General features: G+C 38.9%; 2 long non-coding RNA genes across 7 annotated transcripts; one reads left to right on the forward strand and one right to left on the reverse strand.

Annotated features, from left to right (window-relative positions):
• Nucleotides 1-23,459, forward strand: LOC310688737. 6 transcript variants are annotated; one of them, XR_014517109.1, is made up of 8 exons: nucleotides 6,021-6,691; nucleotides 8,688-8,785; nucleotides 12,827-12,976; nucleotides 14,025-14,177; nucleotides 14,834-17,470; nucleotides 17,830-19,199; nucleotides 20,302-20,345; nucleotides 21,964-23,459. It is a non-coding gene; the product is annotated as an uncharacterized lncRNA (long non-coding RNA). The 6 variants fall into 6 exon arrangements; XR_014517110.1 differs by having other exon boundaries at nucleotides 14,834-14,999; nucleotides 16,508-17,470; nucleotides 17,830-23,367; XR_014517111.1 differs by having other exon boundaries at nucleotides 14,834-14,999; nucleotides 17,366-17,470; nucleotides 17,830-23,367.
• On the reverse strand, nucleotides 5,710-8,689 carry LOC310688765. Its single transcript, XR_014517158.1, has 2 exons — nucleotides 7,877-8,689; nucleotides 5,710-6,023 (listed from the first exon to the last, which is right to left on the reverse strand). It is a non-coding gene; the product is annotated as an uncharacterized lncRNA (long non-coding RNA).
• Nucleotides 23,460-23,991: the final 532 nt, after the last annotated feature.

The raw sequence follows: 23,991 nt of genomic DNA on the forward strand, positions 1-23,991 counted from the left end.
TTTCAGAAATATCACATCGAAGAGAAAGCACTTCAGAACTGCAAGATTTTGCTTTGTGTTATGAGTATTCCTTATAATAATAATAATATTAGCAATAGAAACAACAAAATTCACATGAGGACAGCAGTCTTTCAAACAACACAGATATGTATCAATGCAGAAGCAGGTTGTCATGTTCACTAGTTGTTATTATTATGATCAATTTATACATGGCCATGTAATCTCTCTGGAAACCACATATATTTTGGCCTTGGAATCTTTAGCAGATCGTGAGCTTTCCATATTATATGGATTGATGCTCTTAGAGACAACAATAGAGCCAGAGGTTTGTGAGCATCACTGGTTTCTGCAGGAGATTCTTTTGAACAATGGGTCCTCAATTTTTCTTTTGTAATGTAATTCAACAAGAAAAAAAAGGTAGGGCACCATGAGATTTTGGAATGGGGTAAACTGAAGCTATAATTCTAAAATGAAGAAGTAATTAAATGTAAAGCCACTAAGGTTTTTCAAGAACCTTTGGAGAATGGAAGGGTACTAGCTTTCCACTTGAGGTGATTGCATCAGACCTTTGTTAATGAGTGTGAACAAAGGCCTACACTTGAGAAATTATCAAGCCAAAAACATAACATGCAAATACTTTCTTTAGGGATATAAAGTACTGTGTGTAGAACTTAGCCTTTAATTACTACCCATTAGAGTTGCTGCTGTTACATTGGCTTCCAAGCCAACAGCAAAGTTATGTCAGCAGCAGGTACCACAGGTCCCAATTTCTCAGCCTGAGAAACAATTACTGGGTTGCTGCTTGCGTACCGCCATGGTAACGAGATGCCAAGGGAACTGCATGATTGGGGTTGAAGGGTAAGGCTTTTTAAAGGTCACCTAAGTTAATAGACTCTCTCTCCCATCAGCCCCAGCCAACATGGCCAATGGTCAGGGATGGTAGCAGCTATATCCCAACAATATTTCTAGGGCACCACATTGGCTATCCCTGCTGTAACCTTTGGCCCTCCAGATATCGGGAGTCTTAACTCAATCAGTCCCAGACAGTATAGCCAATGGTCATTTAAAATATTTCTAGGCTGTCTTTCGCGGCAATGCTCATCCAGCGATACTGCAAGACCTTGTTTTATTAGGTTATGCAATTCATTATAGAGCAGAAAAGATTTGTAGATGGAAGCTGTCAAGGTTTTTCTTTATTAAAAAAACAAGTTATATAGTGGCTGAATGAAGTATGGACAGTTCTGATACTAACCATACCAACATAAAGCCTGATCCTCAGCAAATTTTCTCAGTTCTTTTTAATTAACTGGAACATGCTTCCAAGTAAAATAACAATTAGAAATATGGCTAACCAGCCTGATTACAGTGACAGCCTCCACAATACTCATTACAACTCTGCTTCTGTGCTACAGGTGCTGCAAGACCCCTGGGGCTTTGGGGCATGAAGTGATAGTATGGTGACAGAGACTCTGAAGCCACTGTTGTGAGTGATCCCCAGCTGTTCTTATTGCCTACACACTCCATTGCATTCACCATCACCTCTATTGCTTCCTTTTGTAGCTCTGCTTTCTGTGTTGGTAGTGTGTAAAAGGGTGTGTAAAGGATTGGACACTGGTGGTTTCTATTAGGTTTCACCTAAATAAATTTGAACTTTTGTGATTCTAATTTTAAAAATGTTGCTGTTGTTTAGAGTGCTGCATTAATTTACAAATAGAAGGAAAAACTGTCAGAGTGGCTTTCATAGCATTGCCCTTCCTAGCTTCGCAGCACTACAAAACACAGATCTTTATAGCTAAAATGAGTTGCATAAAAGAAAATTCCCTGAGGAAATTTATGTATTCATATCTGCCATCAGATTTGCTAGAAAGACCCACAGTCAATAAAATGAAGAGCAGCCCACAGGACATAAAACAAGGGTGCAGTCTGAAAATAAAATGACTCCTGAAAGCTGCTGAGAGTAAACTACAATATTTGATCAGATGTCCAGGTGGAGTTGTCCAAAACATCACAGATATTTAAGAGTTATCCACTAGACTGTGAACATGAACTCAGCAGAAAGCCTCTAAGAGAAGTTTCTGGCAATGTTTCAAGTGGCGTTTTGCCAGATGAGCTGCCAGAAATAATATTGTATTGGATGTGATCTTTGTATAGATATATTGAAAACTATTACGTACAGTTTGTACCTTCAACAAAAGATGGAGCTAGAACTTTTGAATGGTTTTGTGTTTATAGACCACTGTCACTGTACACTGGCAAAAACAGACAGGTCCCTGCCCCAAGGACCTTACAATGTAAATGGATATTAGGAAAGCAACAGGGCGGGAGGAGAAAAAGTACTGAAGAATGAACGTGCACACATTCAATTTATTTTAACATTTCAATCTATTTGTCAATTTAAAAAAGAGTACACAATAATTTTGGGGCTTGGTGGGCCTCTACATGGAACAGGGCCTAATATATTATGTAACCAATTCTCCATAAATCCCTTCCTCTTGAAATGTGCCGGGCTCCTGCAATTTTAAGCTTCTGCCAAATTTGCTCTCTCTTTTTTGATATGCTTTTTTTGTGTTATGGATTTTTCTCCTTTTTTGCACACCAATTGGATATCTTGATGTTTAGTGGCATAAACATTTTGTTAAATGTGTAAACAAAGAACAATTAATTAAGTAACAATAAATGCAATTGCTTATACAGTGGTACCTCAGGTTAAGAACTTAATTCATACTGGAGGTCCATTCTTAACCTGAAACTATTCTTAACCTGAGGTACCGCTTTAGCTAATGGGGCCTCCCGCTGCCGCCGCACCTCCACTGTGCGATTTCTGTTCTCATCCTGAAGCAAAGTTCTTAACCCGAGGTACTATTTCTGGGTTAGCGGAGTCTGTAACCTGAAGTGTCTGTAACCTGTGGTACAACTGTATAAGTGGAGTCTTGCTGGATTTCTTTTATTTATTTATATAATGATACTTCTCCCCCCCCCCCTTATTAAACCTTATTAATGAGTATGCATTAGTCAAGGCAGCTTACTAGTCCTGCTGGTCCCGTTTCCCACCATGGCAAAGCCCACATAAGCCGAGCAAGAAGGCAATAGCTGTCTCTCAGGCTACAGGTTGCATGTGGCCATTATGCACATTTAAAGCCATGTTGTGAATTCTTCACATTTTGTGAAGAAAGTGCTTTCTATCACCTGCCTTGAATTTCCTACCAATCAAGTTGCATTGGATGATGTCATATGAGAAAGACTTTCTCCATCCCAAGCAGCATCATTTTATAAATCTCTGAAATGTTCCTCTTTGATCATCTTTCTTCTAATTAAAGAGCCCCAGATCCTGTAGCCTTTCCTCATAGTAAAGTTACTCTGGCTTTATGGCAATTTTGGTTGCCCGTAAAAGCTCAGTTACAGTTGGGAAAGAGGATTAAGAGAGAGAAGATGTAGTTTTGATGAGGGACAGGACCTGAAGGGAGAGAAGTGGTTCCAAAAGATGTTCATCGGTTGTCCAGCCATTTACAGGATTTGTCAACTGCAATCAAAGTGAAGATAGTGTTTTCTCTACATTTTCTTTTTTTTTTGTAACCTGGATTTATACTATTTCAGAGATCCTTCCAGTAATAGTCATAGGCGGTAAACCAGATTGGCTGGTGGGTGTTCTGGCCTCAAACACATGTGTCTGTCCAGTTAACTAAACAGACATCTAATCCACACTGTCAAATACTGAGCTGTAGAAGAAATATTAATGGGTGGTTGAATATGACTGAGATAAAACAGATTGTATGGATGAAGTGAAAAGACAGTGCAAGGTCTGACGCTCCATTTGCAATTCAGAGTGGCAGAGGAAGGTTTTTCTTCTCGTCTAAATAGGGTTAGATTTACTAAATAGGAACAATCAGTTTATGATGATACTGTATATAGCAACACTTTATCAGTTGCTGGCAAATCACAAAGGGAAAATTAAAGCAGTTCTAAATGCAGAGACTGGCGCTGTACACACCTAAAGCATTTTGAAGCACATTATTTCCGTCAAAGAATTCTGGGTCCTGCAGTTTACCCCTCGCAAAGTTACAACTCCCAGCAACCCTTTTAACAAACAAAGGGGGGTGCTTTGAATGTGTTTTAAGGGTACAGTGTGTACACAGCCTATGTGGCAATATAACAACAATGCCTACTTGACACAGTATAGTGAGAGCAGCAAAAGAGTTGCTCATGGCACTAGTATCTGTGAGCATAAGCAATAGCTTGTGTGCACAGACTCACATGCAGATACAAATGGAGTAAGGTTTCATGTGATTGCTCTCTGCGTTCTTTGCCCTTCTGTGTCACACCTTTTTGCAAACTTGGTGCAGCAGACATACAGAGAAGTTTCTACAAAAAAAGATCACATCTACTCATTGAGGGGACCATTTGCACATCAACAGACACAAAGGAATCATAAGCTCTTCACAAGATTTGCACACTTGCCCAGTGATTTAATAGCAGAAACCAAGTGGGAATGTTCAATGCTTCAAATGAATAACAAACACATAGGACAAGCTGGAAAAGCCCTGCAGCTGTTCCTTGAACCAAGTATTGTAATTATTGATATTGTTCCTGTATAACTTGAACTTTTATTCCTTTCAAATATTTCCAGAGAACGCGGTGTAAATTCTACCTATATATTTTATTGTGCCCTATTACCTTTCTGTGGTTGACTTGAAGCTGTGAAAATTATTTTTGAAAGTCTTTATTTTTACCTCTTGCCAGTTTTCTTTCATATTTTCTCCCCCAAAGGCTAAGCTAATTGCTGCACGAATTCATGTGGAAAAACAAATTACTTTGATGCAAGCATGAACAAACCCCTCACTAACTTTCATGTGTTCAGAGTAATTCAAGCTGCAATTTATATTTATATAACAATGCAATCAACACAGATCATGGATGTACTTAGACTTTTCCAGAATCTGAAATGGTGGAACACTTTATTTTACATGCTGTAAATCCCTGGTTCAAATATGAGGCACAATCCCACACTAGGAAGGACAGAAATCAGTTATTGAAGTGCCAGTCACTATGTAGTCAAATTGTGATAGCAGTTTTCTATGTCTTCCATTTTAAACTGAGGCCCTTGGTTTTTCTTAGCCAGAGATGTTACTTTAATTTCTGTTTACAGACCTAGAATCCTGGTTTCATTAGCAATCCCATCTATTTCAGAGGTTGTGTCCACATTCCTTTTTCTCCAAAAGCTTAGCTTGGAGAGGTCCACTCCACTGTAAGACGATGTTTCAGTTTTTGCTAACAGAGCTGTCATTTCAATCCTAAACACTTGAAAAGTCAGACTTCCAGACTTTAGGTGACAGGGAAGACTCCTCTTTGTTGTCCTATTTCAGATGCTGGAATTGCTTCTTTAGTCCAAAAATATGTATCCATGGTCCATTCTTTTTTGCAAAAATGTGCTGCGACATGCCCCATGTGGGTGCTTCTTTTCAGCAGCTGCTGAACTAGTTAGTTTAGTGGTGTTCTGGTTGGAACTATGGAAGTGAGATACATATAGGCCTAAGCTGCCATGTTCCCTGGGCGACCCCCACCCCTACTTTTCAGCCAATTGATACATAAAGATATTCTGATGCTTGGCTATGGACATATTTAATTTCAATATATTTAAATTGATGAACACATGCAAGAAACAGCAGCAGTTCTGTGAAAGCAGTTCTTGAAGTACAAAAATATTTTTTAAAATTTAAATGTTTTCTGGATCCAAATGGGCAGGGAGCTATTTATTTGCCCAAACTGCAGAACAGTCACCTTTCTTGTGAATATAGAGCTGCCATCCTCAGTGGTGGCATGTCCTGTGAGGAAAAGCTGTGTCTGAAATCTCAGTGAGCTGAATACTTGGATTTGAGATCACTTTTCAAAATGAGACACACCACCATGCTCCCATCCTGAAGAGATAAAAAAATCATGTTGTGGGATAGAGGCGTGGCCTGCTCTTTCCTTGTGGCTGCAGCCATGATGAAGTTGTGATGGTCTGTGGTTTCTTGTTGCCATGGTTTCTGAAATAATAATGTTGCACTGAGCTGTTATATTTAGGGCCCTGTGTGCGGCTTATCATTGGGGAAATATCAGAAACATGATTTGCCTGGAGGAATAGAAGCAAGGCCCTTTTCCAGTGGGAAGTTATTTATGAAGAATTTATCTGAGAGAAAAACAGGATTTATGACCATCTATATGATAGTATAGGAAGGCGTGTTGAGAATTGACTTTTGCACGTTCCCTCAGAAAATAAACATACGTTTCCTTTCTCAGGAAGCATCAAATTCCCCCAGAGTTAATTTCTTCTGCCACCACCCCCTCATCTCCCTCAGATCCATAGCTGTCAACGTTTCCCTTTTCTAAAGGGAAATTCCCTCATTCCGAATAGGATTCCTCACAAGAAGCGGGAAAAGTTGACAGCTATTGTCAGCTCATGTGACTCCAAATGTCTTTGCTGTCTCACTCCTGATAACCAGGAGCCATTTTGTCCAAGCTCACAAAGAATAATGGAAAATCTGCCTTCTGAGGAGCAAGGCTGCTCTTCTTTTCCTTCAGACACCAGAGACAGGACTAGTAATACTGTTAACACCAGTCTTAGTCCAGAGTCACCAGACGAGAGCCAAATTGGCCTGGTTATTCTTAAGTGATGTTTATGAGGTGGAGTCTAGGAAAGAGGAACCTGTAGGAAGTGCTTCTAAGTATAAATAGAGAGGTCCTTTCAACTTGGGAAATGGGGGTTGAGGAAATGGGGGAAAAAATCTTTATGAGACAGATTAGGGCATCTGCTCCTCCCTTCCCTCTGATTCTTAGAAGGCATTCCTTTTGCTGTATCTTTGGCGCCATTTTCATCCAGGAAACTCACTTGTTTATTGTGTTACATGCCATGCTTTTTTCAGATGAAGTTTTAAAAGGGGCTTACTTTAAAAAAACAAACAAATTAACAACAATAACATATGATGTATAAATGACGCCGCAAATGAAAAACACCACCACACATGCAATAAAAACAGCAGACTCAGGAGGCAGACCTGTGCGTCACAGGTGACTAATCCCTAGCCCAGGGGTCTGACGTGACAAGCAAGTCTTTCTGCCTCCCCCCAGACCCCTCTCAAATTTGCTGGTGGTGGCGGCGAAAAAGAAAATGTAATGTAGACATGAGGTTGGTGTGAGCGGAGAGGTTTAAACGATTCCACCTAGTATAAAAAACGGGGGCAGAAACTGCTTCCTCCTCAATAATCAGACTGATAGTTTGATGGGTAGGGAGGGTTTTTTCTGTGCTGTTAGACACAAAATACAGAGGAGTAAAATATTTGTGCATAAAATTGATAATACACAGTTTAAAATGAAACATTTTAGGAGTTATGTGTTCATTAAGTAGTTAAATGACAGGCAATGTCAGGGTGCGCATGTACACAAATTATATAAAGGTAGAATACTTAAAATGTCCAAACCACAGTACAACACCCCCCCCCCTTTTGGCTCCATGGCTTCTTCTTCACCTTCATTTTTGGGCAGGTAATGCTTTGCCGTGACCTTGTAAACACAAAGTACTCCTGTTTTTCCACTAGTTAGTTACTGTACTAAGATGGATTCATAAATGTGTTGAGTATGAGAGAAACAGCCACTGATACAGGGTACAAGCAAGGTGTAAAGCACACTTTGTGTTTGCTCTGCTTTTATTTATTTTTACTGTAGAGTTGGAAAAACTGCTTAAAAACAACAACAATGAACAGCAACTCTCCTGAGTTGATCTCCACAGATGAAATGAGAAGAGGTTGTGTGCCAAGGGTGAATGCGGCTCTCAAGCCAAATAACGTTAGCCACTTGCTATACATACTTACCTGGGGGGATACCCCATTGAAATCAGTTGGACTTGTAAGTAGACATGTATAGGCTTGCACCCTTCATCATAAAATGCCTTCTGGTATTAAAAAACAACAACTTCAAATGCTGTCTCAAAATGGAATAAAGTGGGAGCCTGTCAGTCTTGGCGTAACCAACCATGGAGATGTGGGTGAAAATAAGTATTGGTTGGTGCCAGAGCTTAATTTTAGCTGGGGCTCACTATAGCTTAGCCTCAGCACATTATTTCAGTGTCAGGACTCAGCATGATGACATGGGAAGGAAGAACAGATGCTTTGAGCATGAGTAGAATGTCTTTTGTTCGCCTCTAAGTATTCACAACCAACCCCAGTGCATCTAGGATTTGGGGAAGGGGGTGAGGGATGAGGCCGAGGCACAGTCAGGCCTGGGATGACCTACACTGACTACCCCTGAACTAAAGTTTGGATTCTTCTATTTGCTTGTCATATTGTCTATGGAAAATGCAGCATTGTCTCCATTCCAAGCCTCTTACTGTGAACGGGCTTTTTCCCCCCTGTCCCCACTTTATGGCAAGGAAAGAGACAAACATAAACTTTGAGAGCAAGGAACAGCATGCTTGATTTGAGCTATATGAATACCCTCCAACTATGCAGAGAGAGCGAGAATGATAGGCCCCAAGAGGCCCACTTACCCTGTCTTCCAAAGAGCACTAAGCTACTATAACTCACAGCACCAGTAGATGTTGTCTAGGAAGAAGTTATTTGGAAATTCCTTGTTCCACCCAGCATTCTTCCTATTCTTTTAGCCCTGTGTTATGTGCATATTCATGTCAGACTTTTTATGTACTGCTACGGTTTTAGGACAGCATGTATTGCTCATATGCAAATGAGCCTGAACCAACAAAAGTCAGACCAAAACTAATAGAACATTGCAAGGAATCACAGATGACAGCCATTGGGTAAAATGGGAACTATGTGTATTAAAATTGTCTTTACAATATGTGTGTGTATTTGCGGTGCCATAGGTTTGGAACCAGACCTGCAGTTCTGGGAATGGAAGGTGGGGAGGCAATTTTCATTGATTCCTCCTGTTCCCTTAATTCCCCCAGCACTACTTCCCATGCTGTTTTGGAGGATTGCCCAACCCCTTAGAGCAAATTGAGAGCAGGGGCACAAGGGACTGCACGGAGAAGGAGAAATCAGCAAAAATCACCCCACCTCTTTTCACTTGCAGGAGCATCCGGTTCATTGAGATCTGCTCGGCACAATTTATAATTTATAATGTTTTGTTATCTGTTTCCATTTACCAAGAGTATTTGCCTTGTTACTTGCCTCTGTATATGCCTGACAAGAAGTGAACCTTTTTAAGACATAATTTTGTGTTTTAGAATCCTAGAATTATAATATTTTATTATTATATGGGGTGTAATCGTAGAATTGTAAAGTTGAAAGGGATCAGTACCATGCTGTAACCAACTGAGCTAAAACTTCTATGATATTTAAATATGTACACTGACAATTCAAAAAGTATTAGAGATCAACCTTATGAGAGAAAATAATTAAATCTAAAACTATTACTTATTTCTGTGGAATATTTGTTGACCACCCAATCAACAAATTCCTGTGGACAGCTCATGTAGAGTTCAAAAAATCTGCAGTGCGTGTGTGGCTTCCATGTCCAAGAAAACAGTCAACTGCCTGTCATGGATGGGGTTGTACTTCACTGAAAGATACAGGTACATAGTCTCTTCTGGATCCAACTCTTGCATTGTTGGCCCAGATAACCTCAGCAGCTAGAAGCACCTTTTACCCTCTGCAACTGGTGTGACAGCTATGGCCATTCCTGAACTGGGAGAGCTTGGCCACAGTAGTTCAGACATTACTGACTTCAATATCAGATTACTGCAATGCACTGTAGTTGAGGCTCAGGGGCGGAGTAATGTGGGTGTGGTCTGCCCCGGGTGTGTCGTGCGAAACTCAACTCCTCGTCGCAAGGGGCAATGCGATCTCTGCAAAAAAGCTCAACAACTCTGGCTCCCCATTTTTTGCAGACAAAAAAATAAATAAATTCAATGTGTGGCTGGGTGACAAGAAATTTTCCACACCGGGTACCGCCTGATCTTGCTACGCCACTGTTGAGGCTTCCCTTGTACTTGATCAGAAAGCTACAGTTAGTGCAGAATGACACTCTGTTCAGAGATTTGCACTGGTTGCCCAGTTGCTACCAGGCCAAGTTCAAAGTGTTTACTTGTGGGATTGTGTTACCCTATGTTCGATCTGTGGAACTGGCACTGTTCTGCACGTGTAATAAATCAATCTTTTAGTGTAGCAGCACCTACACTTTAGAACTTCCTGCCTATTGATCAGGTAGCTGCCTCTGCTGTACTCTTTAGCGCCTACTTGAAACATCTTTTTAAGGCAAACCTATCCAGACATGCAGAAGATGCATGTGCTTTATTTCTTTTTAGCTTTTGTTGATTTTAATCAACAATTTATTTAATAGTGATTCAATATTTTTAAATACTCATTTATGTTTTGTATTTTTGTAAACTTAGCAGGTTTTTTTAAAAACAATTAAGTGGTATATACATTTTGTTAAATAAAATAAATAAATTCAGACATTATATTAAAACATTAATGGATACATTTTAAACAATAAAAATTGATCATTCAGTTACCTGCTAAAAACAAGCACAAGAAGTGTAACTGCATTTAAAGTCCAGAATAATCTGTTCCAAGGGAAAGAAAGTTTGTTTGTAAATACCTATAGTTCTATAAGCTTATAAAATTTAGCAGGATTCTAGTAATATAATCTAGTGCACAATGATGAACATGTAAATTAATTGTGCTCAGTGAGCTTTAAGTTTGTATAACTGCTGGATTGACGCCTACAAATGTGTCTTAAAGTTAAGAGGGCAGTGGGCAGAATTTGAGTAAATTTCCTCCTGCTGTGATGAATAAATTACACAAGAATGTAACAGCTTGCTAGCAAATATTATTGGACTCAATTAAGTGATACATCTACTGTAGCTAAAGTACTTCTCCATCTGTGTTGCCCAGCTATCACCCACATGAGTTGTGGGCTATAGACTCAAGTAGCAAAGAAAAAGGAGTATACTAAATTGGAATGTTATTCAAATACACTACAAAGTACACTACTAAGTATGTAGGAAAGAAATATATCTCTTAGCACCACCACTAACTTTATTTATGTATTGTTTCATACCCAAAGTTCTCAAGTAGCTTTACATAGTAAGCAAGTAAATTTTAAAATGTACCAACAATAATAACTAAAAGTGGTCACACTAAACATCCTCCAAGTACACACTTCCTTCCATAAAATTACCATAAGTAATCAGCATAAAATTGCAGGCAGCTGAAAATAATTCAGTGAGTTAGCTATAATGTAGAGTAGTCCACTTTGTAAGATGCAACAGCCATGATCTAGAACGCTACGCCAAATGGCACTTTAGTCATATACCCATGTAAAGTGCATTGTACTAGTCAACTATTGAGAATAGTGAATAAAATATGAGTGCTCCTGTCATAAGAAAAAATGATATTTATTTATTTAATCAGTTATAATGGCCCCAGGGTGTGGTCTGAAGAAACATGGATCGCTACCACCTTGCATCCGGGTGGAGACCGGGTATGCTGCCTTGGGTTTCATGAAGGAAGGAAGATAAAATATATATGTAAGAAAATAAATAAACAGCTTGTAAAAGGAACCTTGCTGCCAACTGAGTAGTCAGAAGAAAAGCTGAATCTGAGGCCATGACTAGCTGTGCAGCTTCTCAACCATTGGAGGGAACATCTTTTAATCATTTGCAAATTCACTTCCTTAGGATTCCAGAGAGCCATAAGTACCATCACTACTAACAAGTTTGGATTAATTTGTTTAATCTTATTCATCTGAGAACTGTCTCAGAACTAAAACTTAAACATTTTTTTTTTAGGTATGATTGAAAAAAAAGGACAGAAGTGTCATGTCAGACACTGTAAAATATCTTTGTGTATATATAAAATTATAAATTGCTTAATAATAAAAAAACCTGAGCAGTGCACATACAATAGTACAAAATACAACAATACACAGATAAAATTGTAAACAAGTATATATAACTAAATTATGTGTCTGCATAAGCCTGCTGAAATACTAAAACAATGTTGCAAGGGTGCCTGTGTAATATTAATCAGCAAGAAGTGTGCGTGCAGTAATCCAGTTTTCAAGTTACCAATACCAGAACTCATGTACTCAAGCTATCCTGATCAAGGAATGGCTGCCACTGTCAACCTGGTAAAAAGGCACTCCTAGCCACCAAGACCACCTGGGCCTCCAGTGGATACAGGAGCACCTACTAGACTGCATACCTCTTCCTCTAGGGCAGGCTATTGGCCAGTTTCTCAGATGCAGGAACCACTAACCCACAGAACCTTGGATGAGCTCAATTTATTTCCCATCATCCAGGCCACCACTGCATCCAGGCACTGGTCCAGGGCCTGCACAGCCTCTCCTGGTTCATATATTATGGAGTCATCTACACACTGGACTTTTATAAATGGACTTTTTACAGTTCTGGGAATCAAGACACAATGATGAATCAAGATGGTTCTTTTCATAAATATTGGATCAGTTTTGCATACTTAGGAATAATTTATGATGACAATTCGTTCTGTTTATGATCTCTGATGATATATAGGAAGTTCCCACTCTTGAACAGTTCCCCACTGTACTGAAAAATAATCAATTTTTGTCCATATCTATTTCTATCAATTTTAATAAAAACAATATAATACTGAAAGTATTATACTGAAAATTGGCAACTGTGAAAACAGGATGCTGGGCACATTCAAACACATTCCCCAGAAAGGCAAAGGAATTAACAGGTTGATGACCTGATTTACCTTATGAAAACATTTTGTTCATATATTGTTTTTTATATTTTGTTCATATATTGTATTTTAAAAGCACCAGATAAAAACTAAGAACATGTTTACAGGTTTGCTACAGCTATCAAAAAGTTCAGTTTACTGAATCCACTTCTAATATTTAGTGGAGGCTGTTTAAATCCATCAGCCTTAAGTGCAATAACAAAAGGAAAACATGGTTCCAATTTTAAATGCATTTGGAGCACACTTTGCACTGTTTGGTAAGTACTGTACTACTTTTCATTTTGGAAAGCTATGTCATCCCTAGGCCTCGTTCAGATATAACATGGATAAGGCTAAGGATGGATGATATTGTCAATCTTGGTTTAAGCAAGATTATCAGTGTGGGTTTGTTCCTTACTTCAGCAATGAAGTCTGCAGCATATCAGAACTACCACTTTTAATATATGCATGCATAAAAACTGGGTAACAGGCACAATCTTTGAGGAGGCTCCTCTCTTTCTCTCATAAAGCAGGAAAATTATTTGAATATTGTCCCTGGTCTAACGCATGCAGATATCATTTACAAACAAAAAAATTCTTTTCCCTCATAACTAATGTTTATCATATGCATATTTAATCAACAAAGCATCATCTCACTAATTAGTTAAGATAATTAGATGCAAGCCCTACGATATACAGTGACCCTATCTAACTTCTAGCATGGAAAAATATTTTTTGTTCCACATCCTGGATTGTTCCTCTTAGCCCTAAGCATCTCCCTTGTGTGATTGAAGGGGAAGAGGGCATCCCCTCCCTCATATCACTGTGGCCATAAGTTGGAGGGATAAGTGGGAAGCCTCTTCTACATATGTAGGCTCCCACTAGATTTGGAACCCTGAACTCCCATTGTTCCAAGCCACAGAGGGAGCCTACACGAACTCCCTACTATTCTCCAACACATGTATCACATCCACACCATACATTGAAAGTGCATGACTGCTCCCCAAAGAATCATTGGAACTAGTTTGTTAAGGGTGCTGAGAGTTGTAGTTGTCTGACGGGTAACCTGCTATTCTCAGAACTTTTGAGGGAAAGCCTTGCACTTTAAATGTTCAGTGCAGATATGACTGGTTGTGGAATGGCAACAGTGACACAAGGAAGGGGGCCAAATCAAGGAATGTGCCCTTTCCCTCACCCTTGCACATGGAAGGAGAAGGCTGCCTGAATTCTCCTATATATTCCCAGACTATTATTCACATATGGTGCTTTGGAATTTGCTGCAGATTTTGCTTCCAATGAACTGCTTCAACCTTTTTCTTCTTGTAGAATCTTTTAAAGGAAGTTCTCTGCCCAACTGATGTTCATTTAGATGGTTATGTCAAAACTGTTAGAAGAATGGAGAGCAATTTGGGAAATGCAATGCAATGCTAATGCAATGCTGGAAGCTATTCACGCAAGATGTAGCATTGCTTAATTCAGGTGGCCTTTTAATTTTTTCATCAATTGATTCATATCATTTCTATACTGCTTTATATTTTTTTAAAAGAAACCCTCAAAGCATGCATACAATCTAAGTTACAGCATGTAATAAAAATTACAAAATATCAAAACAAAACACCACAGATGAAGATCTCATATAAAAGACACATTTAAAGCAGCATAATTAATGGGAAAATAAACAAAAGTCAGATAAAATTCCAATGCAATACTACAATAAACTCCACAAAACAGCATCATTTGTAACTAAACATAATAATTGAATTATTAACACAGTAACCTTTCCCAAATACATCTCTTGCTTTAAAAAAAGAAAGAAAGCTGGAGGCCAGACTCCAAGACTATGGCAAATAGCCTGCTATCTCAAATTTTCAAAATCTAGTAATAAAGTTAGAAAGGCAAAGGTATCCAGTGGTGGCTTTACACTAGTGAAAAACATTACTGTTTATTCAAGGCATGATACTTCATTTTCACCAATCCCACCCCCATGTAGCCTCCTGTGCCCTGACTTAAACATTTTCCCACTGAAATACTGTACCAGCATCACTACTATTTAAAACAACATTAATTGTTTATCTGTTCAGTTTCACAAAACAGTGTTGCAGTTTTGGTTGGTGATTTCATTTTGATTTTTATAGGAACACTTCACTCAAATCGAATACACCCAGCAGGAGACTTTACAATGCATGACCTTTTGAATATTCTTCCCTTTATTGATGCCCTTCTCGTCATCAGAGTGACAGGCAAACAACTGCTGGAAGCTCTTGAAAATGGAGTTTATAGATACCCAGCTCTTGATGGAAGGTATGAAGTATATATTTTTTTAAGTGCCTCTTCCTCCGACTCCTGAACTCCGATGAAAATGGATTTTTAATGCTGTAACAGTCAGCATTTATCAATTTCCATCTTGCATGCAAATTATACTATTCTTACTGTCTGAATTTATGTCACACTAAACTATGGTTTAGTGCTATGCACATTAGCTGGAATGAGCTGAAGTGAAGGCCTGGATTTGCATGCTTCCCCTTCCCTCCTCCTTTGTTGCCAGGAGAAGGACTTTGCCAGCATTTGGTTTCACTTTCACAGAATCTTGGCATCTAATGTAGGAATGGGGGAGAAACTAGATCCTATTTGCATTTAAAAGTGAACCTATCAAGTTTACTTTCTGAAACAATTGAAATACACCCATCTTTTGAAATGTGAGCTTCTGAGAATTTTGTGATGTAGTTCCCCAATCAAGTACAGTTGTGATGTTTGGCTTCCAAAAAAAGTTCAAAAACTGGAACACTCACTTCCGGTTTTTGATTGGGAGCTGGAACGTCTGACTCCCAAGGCATTCGGGAGCTGAGGTACGACTGTAAGGTGTATAAAAGTGCATACACTGCAGTAAACTGTGCATAAGAATGCATATATTCATGAGAAAAACATACTGAAATGTATTATATTAAGGAAAATTGCTTTGCACAAATTTGTATATTAGGCATATAAAATGTATACATTAGGAGAAATTAATATTTAAAAATGTTTTGCAAACTGATACAGAAATGTGGAGAATTGAACTTAAGAATTGAAAAATGAGAATCTTGAGATTTGTCCATCCGTATATGTGATTGCATATGAACCAACTCTTGAATCAAAAGTATCAACAGCTTGGGGAGGAGGGACATAGGTCAGTGGTAGAGCATATGCTTTGCCTACAATAATAAGAGTTAAAAACCTCCTCGTGGAAATGAGAGTGCCAGAAGCTGCCTAAACATTATGTTTTGCACCTACCGTATGTGGCAAACCACTTTTTTATGGAAGACAAATAGCCAGTTGCACTTTAACGCAAAAGAGGGTGAGACAAGGCTTTGCTATGCCTCTCAGCTAGCAATTGGAGCACAACTCCCATGCCAGCTCTGTATGAAGCCAATGCAGTTTTGTTCTGAAACCCAGTGCATCTGTGTGCAAAGTTCTTTCAGTCTCACACTTGCTTTAATTGGCTCCTGCCTGTGTACATTCCAAACATCTGTGCTCTGTGCTGTATTTCATGTTTGGAAACTAGAGTGTCTTGCTAAATTTAATAGGTCAAGGCAGGCTTCTTGGATAGTGCACTAGGGGTAGCTGAAATTAGAGGAAGGCTAGAGAAGGAGCTCACAGAGGTGGAGCAGGAACTGTTATCTGCATGGCATTATTAATCAATGTGTGTAAAATGTTAGCACATGGAGGAATAGATTGTATTGATTTTGAAAGAGGGCTGAAATGTGGAGAATATTAATGAGTGAGTTTATTCATCATAATATAAAATATAAACTGTTTTTATTAACATTTAGGTTTCCTCAAGTAGCAGGAATAGAATTTGGATTTGATCCAAATGCAGAACCAGGGCATTTTAAAAGATTCTGTAAAAATTCAAGGACGGTATTTAAAGCAAAATCAGATCTATCAACATGCTGTTAAGGAATACTTAGCTAATGTAAGCACTTCTTTTAATATGCTATTTTGAAGTATAGTGACGCTTATTCCATTTGACAAAACTATTTCTTATGACCATACCACGTTGGAAGGAAATAACAACTGGTGGACAAGCGAGGCAATGGAAGACATTTATGGTAGGAATTACAAAAACTTATTACCTGAAAATTGTGAAGGTGACATCAATGACAATCTTTCATGAGTGGTTTAAGTAATAGTCTGACCTGGGATAAGGTAGCGTCCTATCCAGGACTTTATAGTGAAATGCAAGTTGTAGCTAATATAATATGTGTACAACTTGGTACATGTTTAAATATTCCACATTCTTCAACCATTTCTATTTTCACTTACATTTTGTATCACATCATAGTCTTCATCATTTATAAAAACGTAAGAAAGCACACACCTGCTAATCTAGCTGATTATCATTGTTATCAATAAGAATTGTTAATGTTTATTAGACTCAACTGGTTATTGACCAAAATAAATAAATACTCTACTCTGTTTATTGGACTTGTTAGTTGCCTGTTACCTAAAAGCCTCCAAGCAAATTACAAGACATTTGAAAACATTAATAAGAATACATCATGCCTGTGGTTCCCATTTTTTTCATCCTGCAGACCACTTAAAAAATTCTGAGGGTCATGGCAGACCACTTAATGCAACTTTAATGCACTGTGACAGGTGCTGTATTATTTTTAATTGTATTTTTTCAGACGTGTGGACCACCTGATGAACCTCGTGGACCACAGTTAGGGAACCCTTGCATTATACCATCAAAATGAAACAGCACCCATAGCAGCCATAGGAAGCTTTGGCAGGTAAGTTGCTGTTGCAACAGAGAGGTTGGCACAGCTGTTGCAACAGAGAGGTTGGCACAATGCAAACACACTTGCAGGACCACTGGATTCACCTCACAGTTGTGTTTGCACTGCACTGACATCCCCGCCCCTTTCCCCATTTCTCCAAGTAAGCAACAGCAACTGACCAGCAGCAATAGCTCATCTGACAAGATACTTCTGGATGTATCTCCACATCTGCCCATCTCTGGTGTGGAGGGATGGAGGTGACACTGTGCAGGGGGTGGTGAGAGTGGGAAGGCAAGTCACATGTAGTGCCAAGCAGGAAGCACTGCCTTATTTGCCAGGGTGACACCCCTCTTCCCTGCCTTCATTCACAGGTACAAATGAGTTGGTGGGAAGGCAGCCCTGTCTCTATGGTGGCAGGGATGCCTCCCTACATTCTTGTGAGAATGGACACAACTGCAGAAAGGAGCAGAAAACAGAGTCTGTGCAACTTGGACACCATTTGTTCTAAATTAATATTTCAACGTTTCACAAACTGACTTTTTATTTATGTAGAATTTTATTTTTAATATTGAATACACAATTGAAAGCAATAATTGTGTAACATAATTTAAGATGAAAACAACAGAAAATTGTAAACTATAACCTAATAAAGATTCTTGTCCAAAGCCAGCTCATGCACTTTATTCAAGGAAGCAGACTTCCCCATTTATATCCCCATCTGTTTGGGGAAGCATGCGCCCAACTGGGTGCAGGATGCTCAGTTTCCCACTTTGATTTAACAGATGAGGCTATGCACACAGGCCTTTCAAAGACATTAAAATGCTTCCACCCAGGGGTCAGGTGTACCACAGATGCTGCAAAGTACCCTTGTCATGACGGTCTCTCCACATTTGCCTTATGGTGTCATATATACACCATATTCTAATTGAAGCTAAAGGAAATGTTGGAGTTAAATTTAACAAATATACTAAACAAACCTGGTAAATATCACATATGAATATTTAAATTTGGAATCTGCACTCGAAGAGCATTGCTCTATGAGTAATGCCAAACTGAATGTTTGCATTGGATATATTTGAGTCTTCAGCATTCTTAGTTTGTCAGTAAATCTTCATATAATCATCCTTTATTATGCTCATTGTGCATATAATCAAATGCACATTTAAAATATGTACTTAGATGCCTGTATCTGAAAGAGTATGTATACTTGGGAACAAGTTTAATGTCTGTGATTTTTAGGAAAAGGATAGCTATATGAAGTTTCAGAATTGCTCCAGGTTATTTGATACAGAAACTGCGCAGACACTTTCCACAGTAGTTATTAATCACTTTTACTCCATCAAGATTGTACGAGAAATCAAGCAATGCTACTCTGGTCACCGAATGAGTTTAATTACAAAATCCACACTCTCTTCATTAATACGTAAATAGATAATGGCATGTTACAAATAAGTAAGTAATTTTGCCCAAAGGAATGTTGTCCTAAAATAAACTATTGTGTATTCCTCCATATATGCCGTGCTAATTATTTTCTCTACTGGAAATATGTTGGGTTACCACTGCTTTTTCACCTAGCTAAAAGAAAAGAAGTTTATGTCAGGTTGTTTCTCCTTTTAAGTCGAATGACAGGGTTGAAAGCTGGTCATCTGACAACCCAGGAAGGAAATCCCTCCTTTCCAACTTCCTAATCCTGTTCTCTCTCAGGATGCGAGGTGGTGATGGCTGGTGCCCAGTGAGCTTGGTAAGATGAAAGGCAAGGAGACCAATAGAGGGTGGAGCTGGAACCAATGACAAGCAGAGTCAACTAATTCTGCTTTTTGTCCCCCATCCTCCTCCATGCTAAGTTCTAAAAGGCATTACTGAGACCAAGCAGGAGAAATCTGATAGATAGGGCCACCCCCTTGGATTGGTTGTAAGAAAGAAGGCAGGCAGGTGGGGGCTGGCTGAGGGCAGATGGAGGCAGTGCCCCATTTGCCCTGATGAAGTAGCTTCCACTGATGTTGGTGGGAGGACTCAGCTCTTCATTAGCTCTGATGTTCCTTGGGTTGCTTAGTTATAGTTGGGTCTTTGTGGGATTACAGAGTTCCCTCAGCCTGATGGACCTTCCCTAGTTACTTATAGTAGGTGGCTCATCCAAGTATTCCATCCCCAGTCCAGCCGTCTAACCCACTGCTGCCTTGCCAAGCTTACTGTTCTCTTCAGCTCTGTAGCCACCTGCTGCTTTTGCTGCCCAGAGACTTATGTAAGAAATGGAACACAGGCTGCAACATTTGTACACCTACAATGAGAAGCCTTTCACTTCCAGTCCAGCTTTGTTTCCCTCTTAGAGGGCTGGTTAAGGTTCAGAGCCTCCAGAAGGTGGATAGCTGACATTGTGCTAGGAAATTAGTCTTAGTGGAATTTTGCTACCTTTGTTGTTACCAGAATTAATGCAATTGCTTTGACTAATGAAGTATGGACTATTAATTGTTCTGTGTCACAGTGAATTAGAAATGCACATTTCAAATCTAGACTTCTTGTTATTTGGCATCACATCCTCATGCAGGCAGTATTGATACATCTGGGACTATTGCCAGTGTTTCCTCTCTCTTACACTTAGTTCTTTTTCAATGAAGGCATAGTTTCCTTTAAAAAATAAATAAGTTACAAAAAAACTTCCACCACTGAGTCAATCGTATGGGGCAGGAAGGGATTTGAGCTGATCTAATTTGAGTTTATTAAAACCATAAAAAGCTCAGTTCACACTGCTATTTCTCCAAGTGATGCCGAGTAGTCTTTATCTGCATTGGGCTAGAAATTGTATTTATATATCTTCTTATTGCTGATGTTTTTATTGTTGATAGCTTTGGGGTGTTTCATGGGAAGTGATTCATAAATGAACAAAAAGGTAAGCCAGCCTTTGAACCCAGCACTACAAAGAGCCAGCTCATCAATGTAATGTAATGTAATGTAATGTAATGTAATGTAATGTAATGTAATGTAATGTAATGTAATGTAATGTAATGTATCCTGGATAACAGTGCGAGCTAAGCTGTAATGGGTGCAGCCTCAGCAATACTGTACTTGTGAACTTGACAGCTAGAAAAATTGCTACAAATTCTTGCTACACAGTGTCCAAATTTCCAAATGGTAATGAATAGATACGTAATGGAAGATTCACAAGGAAAGTAATGTCTTGTGTGAACTGCCCTGGTGGGATCACCCACATAATTCAATATGCCATCTTCAGACAGCCAGAAGTGAGCAAAGAGCACAAACAGTTAGCTGTTGGCTGTTCACTTAGTTGTTTCTGGGTGATGCTTGTCTGCAAAAGCTACCCTTGCTGTTGTGTGGGCTGCTCATCATTCCTCCGGTTCATCCACTTTAAAAGCATTTTGGATTGTGAGGACAAGCTGGCTTTAAACCATCCTCATTGCCTTAAACTATCAAAGTCTTAACGCAAGAATGTATACTCTTGTGATTTATCTCTCAAAAACTTTTTTTAATTTGATAAAAAGCTAGAGAATTGGCCCAAGTATGCTGCCTGCAATGATGTCAAACTAATTTGTAACCTGCAATCCAGAAAGGATTGGGGAAGTGACATAATATATAAAGAAAATAAGGGAAGAGCAGTTTAAGGACCAAGAACTTCATGTTTCATTTTTAAAAAACCAACCCTTTGCACTAATACAATACATTTCTTTCTCTCTCTCAAAAACAACAACAACAACTGTTGAATAGATTTGCTAGACTTCTCCTAAACCTAAGGGTCAAACTACATATAGTGTGAGACATCCTGCTGATTAAAAAATAATAATAGATTTTTTTAAAGAAAGCAGTTTGGGGAAGGTCATTGGGGGAAAGTGTTTTAATGCTTTCCCCATGTTCCTTTTTCCAACTGAAACGGATCTTCACCAAAGCTGCTCCATGGGGCAAAACATAGTTACTATATAGGTATCTTCAAAGGATAATCTGAATCACTGCTCCGGAGCAAAAGAAACTGATGAAAAAAACTAAGGACAGAATCATGTATTGTGTGCTATGATGAAATATAACATTTCTGTAGCAAATGAAAAATGGCACAAGCTCACTGGAAGATCCCAGGCTTAATCTGCAGGATGTCCAAGTAGGGCTGTAGAGCTGTTGCCAGTCAATGTAGACAATACTGAGCTTAGAATAATAGAATTGCAGAGTTGGAAGTGACCCCAAGGGTCATCTGGCCCAACCCCCTGCAACGCAGGAATATTTTGCCCAACATGGGGCTGGAACCCAAGATGGACCAATAACCTGACTCAGTATAAAGCAGCTTCCCATGTTTCTCTGAGTAAACTAAAAATAACTTGTCACCACGGGTTCATCATCAGTGGTTCTAACTGGTTTATATGCATTCTTTGGCTGAACTGGTTTGTAGACCACAGCTGAAGTATCCCTGAAAGTGTTGTTAAAACAGGGAAAGACTTTAAGCATAAGGGTACAAGACAGGTCTTAATAAGCCAGTGACTAATATCTCATTATTTAATTTCAAGCCTTTGAAACACAAACAGAGGAAAAAGAAGCGATAATTGCTGTGCCGGGTGTAGAAGGAAGGACCTGCCACATTTCAAAGAACATGAAGGAACACTTGCGACAGCTTTGAATACTTTCCATGCATTTTCTCCACTTCCTAGCAATGATTGTGAGAAATCAGATTCGGATTCGGATAACCATCTCATGCCAAGTCAGATCGTTGGGGAAATGGTACCTTAGTGGTGTAAAGAGAAACTGCATTGATATTATTTGTGTTAGAATGTTTTGATTCTGGTTTTCATTTTATTTTACATATTCTCTTCAGATTCTTTGCAATCTCATTATCCTCCTTTAGTGCATCTTCAACTCCCTTGCCATTCAAGGGTCCAACTGCCTCTCTAACCAGTCTCCTGTTATTAGCATATTTAAAGATTATTAATTTTATGGCCTTAAATATTTTAGCAATGTGCTCCTCAAATTCTTTTTAGTATCCTTTGCTGTCAGCTTGCATTTATTTTGTCTAGCGTTTCATTTTAATTTGGTCTGAAAACATTAATTGATCCTTAATCACAGGCTATAACCTGAGCAAAGATATTTACTGCTAGTGGCAGTGTTAAAAAACGTATAATTGGGGGAAAGGGGGTCCTGTTATGTTCTCATTTACAAAACCAGTAAAGGATATTTTTAAGTGTGCAGTTCTCTGGACACACACACACACACACACACACACACACTTATTTCCAGTAAACAAACAATTGCTGTGGTTTAGTTTGCCCAGTGAAATTACCTCCTTATTTAAGCATGGTTAAATATGTTCCAGATGTCACCGATTTCAACATACTTACTATAGTTTTTAATGTTTTAATTGATCAGTTAACTGACTAAACTGGTCAATCTCTATTTGGAGAAAAGACCAGACAACCCATTTCTGAATTAAACTAATGTACAGCTCATGAAAATATTACTATGCTACTCTATGCTGGTTAAAGCCACTGAAATGAAAAACCATTTTTATGTGCTTCAAATTCATTTGAAAATCTTTACACAAAAAGAAGTAGAAAGGTCAGCAAAAAGCTTTCCTTCAAAATTCTGCACAACTGGAAGTCAGATAGCTCTGTAAGCCTGATTATAAAAACAGCTCTGAGCAGCCTATATTCAAACTGCTTGGATAGTCTAAAAACGGGTATACTGTATTATCCCAAGGTGTATTCACAATGGGACAGCTCAACATACGTAAAATCAGTCAGAGGTATGTAGAGCGTTCCTGTCAGGGTTCTGCACTTATTTTCAAATCATTTCCTTTGCTCCTGATGTGGGTGCCATTTTTGTAGCCAAAATGACAACACCTATGCATAAGAGGGAATTATTATCAGGCTTGGGGAAACCCTGAGGTTTGCGGAACCATATCAAATCATTTAGAGAGGGAAATGTGGAAGGATCCTCAAAACAACCCAATGGGGACTGAGTCTACTCAATAGTGATAATAAACTGACTGGCTGTTGCTGAATAAAATGCAACTTGGTAGAATTGCTAAGAACCTCTATGGATGCCTACATCATCATTGTCATCATCATCATTTCTATTTTCTTATTTATAGGCCACATCTGCAGCTGACATGCATTTAAAAGCAAGAACATGTAACATAACAAAGCAGTAGTAAGGCAGAAATAACCAGCTGCACAAATATAAGATGTGGGGCACCTGGCTTCCCAATAGTACATGTGAAAAGGATCTAAGAGTCTTAGTAGACCACCAGCTTAACATGAGTCAACAGTGTGATGCAGCAGCAAAAAAACCCCTAACGCTATTCTGGGCTGCTTCAACAGAAGTATAGTGTTCAGCTCAAAGGAAGTGATAGCATTGCCCTATTCTGCTATTCTGCTTTGGAATACTATTCCCACCTCAAATACTGTGTCCAGTTCTGGGTTAATATCCTTTAAGAAGGATATTAACAAGCTGGAAAATGTGCAGAGGAGAGTGACTAAGATGATAAAGAGTCTGGAAACTAAGGACTTGGGTATATTGGGTATGTTTAGCCCAGAGGAGAC

Source organism: Podarcis liolepis (genome assembly GCF_965112155.1).
Source record: "Podarcis liolepis genome assembly, chromosome: 11".
NCBI lineage: Eukaryota > Metazoa > Chordata > Lepidosauria > Squamata > Lacertidae > Podarcis > Podarcis liolepis.